The sequence below is a fragment of the Dermochelys coriacea genome, chromosome 6 (assembly GCF_009764565.3).
Source record: "Dermochelys coriacea isolate rDerCor1 chromosome 6, rDerCor1.pri.v4, whole genome shotgun sequence".
Taxonomy (NCBI): Eukaryota; Metazoa; Chordata; order Testudines; family Dermochelyidae; genus Dermochelys; species Dermochelys coriacea.
In genome coordinates, this window is record NC_050073.1 from 99,621,233 (window position 1) to 99,626,748 (window position 5,516).

The window sequence follows — 5,516 nt, forward strand, 5'->3', positions numbered from 1 at the left end:
GAAAAGGTTCAGAAAAGGGCAACTAAGGGGTTTGAAATGGGTCCCATATGAGGAGAGATTAAAGAGGCTAGGACTTTTGTGGTCTTAAGAACCGGTCTGCCAATTGGGCAGTTTGGCCAACCAGATGGCTCAGTCAGTCCCCTCTGCACTTGTTAGATCACCTCAGGGTTAACTAACAGGTAAGCAAGCTAGCTGTGGATCCTTACTCCTGCCACTCCTCCTATCACATTAAGCAAATATATGAGCACATGCCAATTCTGCACTCACTGGCTCAAATCCATGTGTGGTACAAGTGGCTGAAATGCCATTGAAATTAACCCAGGAATAAGCAGATGCATTTCCATTTATTTCAACAGGCTTGTATTCAAATGCACCATAGTGGAGTTTGGCCCGTTGAATTAAGAATCTTTTCAACTATCCCTTAGCAACAGGTAAAGGCCATAATATGTTCTTTTGTAATGAATGGAAAGAAGGCAATGACATGATCTTCGTTGCTAATAGTCTGGCTTTTTCATTATTATTTTATGTTATTTAAAAGACCTTTATTTTCATACTACTGCTAGATTAAAATAAAATGTCAATTTTTATTTATTTTAAAGTCACAAGGGTCTAGTGGAATGGGACTGGGACCCAGGGACCTATGAATTTGTAGTTGGCCTCTGGAAACCACCATTCTTCCTAATTTGTAAAACTAAGACATCTGAAGGAGACTCTCAGCCTTTGTCTAAAAACAAAGAGTAAGTTTCTGAGCCCATTTCCTTGAGAAGACAGAAGCCTTGAAAATACAAATGGATGGCAATCAGTTCTTAGTGGTGGAAGCTGGTCTCTGGTTTCTCTGAAAAGTCTTTGAGGGACCACAGCCTGTGTAACCCATAAGCTTTTGTCAAGGTTCCTTCCCCACTCTGAACTCTAGGGTACAGATGTGGGGACCTGCATGAAAGACCCCCTAAGCTTATTTTTACCAGCTTAGGTTAAAAGCTGCCACCACCAAAGCGTTACACAAAGAACAGGGTAAGTGCCCACTTGGAAACGTTCCCCCCCCCAAAAAATATCCCCCCAAGCACTATACCCCCTTTTCTGGGGAAGGCTTGATAAAAATCCTCACCAATTTGCATAGGTGAACACAGACCCAAGCCCTTGGATCAATGAAAACAATGAAAGAACAAGAACAATGAAAAGCAATCAGGTTCTTAAAAGAAGAATTTTAATTAAAGAAAAAGTAAAAGAATCACCTCTGTAAAATTAGGATGGTAAATACCTTACAGGTTAATCAGATTCAAAACAGAGACACATCTGGTAATGCTGTCAGTACGTGAGCTACTATGAGGAGCCGAACTGGATTTTTCCCTGAGAGGTCACCACAAAACCCCAGGATTTGTTTGCCTACTGCTCACAATGAGGCAAATATGTATTTGAAAACCACATAGGTAGCCACTGCCCCTGACCAGGAGCAACAGCCACGATCTCTTCAGATCTTATAGCCAGCCTTAGACCCATCTGGAAGTGCCTCTGGAGACACCGCCTAAGATGTAGCCACAGACCCAGAGTGACAGTACTGTAGCAGGAATCATTCATTACATATTAAATACTGTCCCATTAGTGCCTGTTTTGGGGGATTTAGAAGCTTTTTTCCCGGGTACCAGTTGTGCTGTGGAGGGTGGACATATCATAGATTCATAGATATTAAGGTCAGAAGGGACCATTATGATCATCTAGTCCAACCTCCTGCACAACGCAGGCCACAGAATCTCACCTACCCACTCCTGCTAAAAATCTCTCACCTATGTCTGAGCTATTGAAGTCCTCAAATCGTGGTTTAAAGACTTCAATGAGCAGAGAATCCTCCAGCAAGTGACCCGTGCCCCATGCTACAAAGGAAGGCAAAAAACCTCCAGGGCCTCTTCTAATCATGAGTGATATACCCAAGTATTCAGATTCTAAAATCTAAACTGTATTGTTAAATCTATTCCCCTAAATTTGGTTTTTGCAGATTATGTCCTCCATGTATCATATGACTTTATCCACAAATACAAAGTTTGTTTTTAATCTAAGCACTATCAACAGATGTACAGACACTCTTTTCTCAACCTATGTATGATATAATTTTTTTTACATTAGTTTTAATAAAATCTTTAAGCTACATATTATGAGAAAATACCCTCCTGTCCTCAGAACACACAGGTTCCACCACACAGCTATGCATTCTCACACAAGAATTCTTGAAGATCTGTTTCAGATAAACATATCTGATCGCCTAGAGAAATGCTAGTTGGAAAATGCAAATTCTTTGTAGCTACCTGTCCAGCTGTTGTTGCTTGCCTGTTCAGAACATTTTTTTTTGCCTCCCTCCTTAGGAGTGTTTCGTTTTCTTCGTTCATCTTATTAAAGTTTTAGGGCTTGGTCTGTCCTTCAGATACGGCTTTCCCATACAGTTTGAAAACATTAATGACTGAGTTTATGCAAAAGCGCACAATTACTACTTTTACCAGGACATGCATTTGTTTTATATATCTGAGTACATAACGGAGGCCATGAAGAGACAGTGTGTGTACACACACTTCTATTAGTGTGGGGCAAAAGAGAAAACACCTGTAGACTTCTGAACCATCAAGCCCCAATCCATCCTTGTGCAACACCCCTAATTCTCTATTTACTTGTTTTTTTCCAGCTCCCACAGTATGTTCAAAATGGCATTCAAACACAAAAGTTAAATGGTTAAAAGCAGGTGCCCCCTCTAAAACTGGACAGTCTCTACGTAAAAGAATAAATGGACACAAATCAGATGTCAAGAATTATAACATTCAAAAACCAATCGGAGAACACTTCAATCTCTTTGGTCACTCGATTACAGACCTAAAAGTGGCAATTCTTCAACATAAAAACTTCAAAACCAGACTCCAACGAGAGACTGCTGAATTGGAATTAATTTGCAAACTGGATACAATTAACTTAGGCTTGAATAGAGACTGGGAGTGGATGGGTCATTACACAAAGTAGAACGATTTCCCCATGTTTATTTCCCCCCTACTGTTCCTCACATGTTCTTGTCAACTGCTGGAAATGGCCCACCTTGATTATCACTAGAAAAGGTCCCCCCCCACTCCCGCTCTCCTGCTGGTAATAGCTCACCTTACCTGATCACTCTTGTTACAGTGTGTATGGTAACACCCATTGTTTCATGTTCTCTGTGTATATAAAATCTCCCCACTGTATTTTCCACTGCATGTATCCGATGAAATGAGCTGTAGCTCACAAAAGCTTATGCTCAAATAAATTTGTTAGTCTCTAAGGTGCCACAAGTACTCCTTTTCTTTTATCGTATTCAGTTGAGTCCACTGAATTCATTAAACTACATTCCTTTTTCTCCCCTACTCTCACCCTGCTCTCAGAGTGTTGATCATAACACTTCCCTGGCCTGTGAGAACATTTGATACAGACACCCTGTCTAGCTGTTCATAACATTCTGAAAGTCTCTGTGCCTCCATGATATTCTCTCTCTTACTTGCCCAGATGTTGTGCAAACACAACAAGCACCTATAACACGAGAGAGACAATTCTCAGAAACCTCTAGCCTTGTTATTATGAAACATCTTCACCCTTCTTTCAGTATTCCAAATGCACACTCCATAGTTATTCTACAACTATTCATAGCAGAGTTAAGCAGCTCCTTTCTCCTATCCAAGTGTCCAGTAAAAGGCTTTGTAAGCCAGATAAATAGAAAATAATCTGTGTCTCCCTGAATAACAACTGGAACCACAACATTGTTAACATCCATAGTGGGAAGAAAAGTTCCATTTTCATGGAATAAAACAGGGGCGAGATTCTAAAAATCCTGGCATCATGGACCTATCCAGACTAGCCCATATTAATGTTAATAAATCTACCTTGATGATCTACCAGGCCTTGCATGACTCGGTTCCTATTGATGACTTCCAACAGGGTAGCGCGAAAAGATGACAACAAATAAGAGACATGTGGGTTCCATCAAAGGCCCTGATATGATGTAGCAATTCCAAGCATTCAAAGCTATTAATAAACTCCTGCATGTTGCCAAAACTTTATGACCAGAGGCAGTAGTACCTCTCAGTAGCAGTGCACACATCCATGACAACACCCCAAATAGTTAAATTTACTGACATCAAGTCATTCCAGGCTAACACAAGGTTGTTGAAGAATTCATTGATGAAATGAATTGAAGAATTCATTCATGAATTCAGAGGCTGCTCCTCTAATTACTACACTGAGTGCTTATCTTATTTTCTTGTTCAAAGTGTCAAACTATTTCATTGACACACAAGCAGGAGATACTTTCATCTAGAAAATAAGATCAGATATTTCAATCATTATTAAGTAGCAGCTGTCCTTAATGATTTTAAAAAGAAAAGAAAATATGTTGATTATAGTGACATATGGTAGTAGTGCATAATATGACATGACATGAAAAAAAGTCAGTTTTCACAAAAATTTTCTGACCAGCTTGTAACGTGTTTGGTCACAGAGACCCCCTTGGGACTGTCATCTGATGTGCTGAAACTACCTCTGAGACTCCCTCCCAGCTTGGGATTCCAGAACCCTGCCTCACTGAGCCAGACACGCTAGCCGGTTGCAACACAGACCCCGGCTGGTCTACGCCCCCAAAGCTACAGACTTTAACCAAAAACTGCTCAGCAAGTCATCTCTCTACAGCACCCAGACACTCAGCTCTCAATGGGGTCCAAACCCCAAATAAATCCGTTTTACTCTGTATAAATCTGATACAGGGTAAACTCATAAATTGTCCACCTTCTATAACACTGATAGAGAGGTATGCACAGCTGTTTGCTCCCCCAGGTATTAATCACTTACTCTGGGTTTACTAATAAACAAAAGTGATTTTATTAAGTATAAAAAGTAGGATTTTAGTGGTTTCAAGTAATAACAGACAGAACAAAGTATGTTACCAAACAAAATAAAACAAAACAAACAAGTCTAAGCCTAATATATTTAAAAAACTGAATACAGGTAAATCTGACCCTTAGAGATGTTCCAATAAGCTTCTTTCATAGACTAGATTTCTTACTAGTCTGAGCCCAATCCTTTCCCCGATACAATTCTTGTTAGTTCCAGCTAAGATGGTAACTAGGGGATTCTTCTTGAATGGCAGCCACCTTTGTGCTGTTCCAACCCCTTTTATATCTTTGGCACAAAGCAGGAATCCTTTGTCTCTCTCTGGGTTCCCACCCTTCCTTCTAAATGGAAAAAGCACTAGGTTTAAGATGGATTCCAGTATCATGTGACATGTTCACATGTCCTATGAGACTTCATTACCCACTGGCTGGCACCTACGTATACAGAAAGGCTTACAAGTAAACAGAGCCATTTACCACCAATTGGCCTAGTTAATGGGAGTCATCAAGATTCCAAGCCGTCATTAATGGCCCACACTTTGCATAGTTACAATAGGACTTCAGAGTAATACTTTATATTTCTAGCTGCAGATACAAGAATGATACATGCATACAAATAGGATGAACACA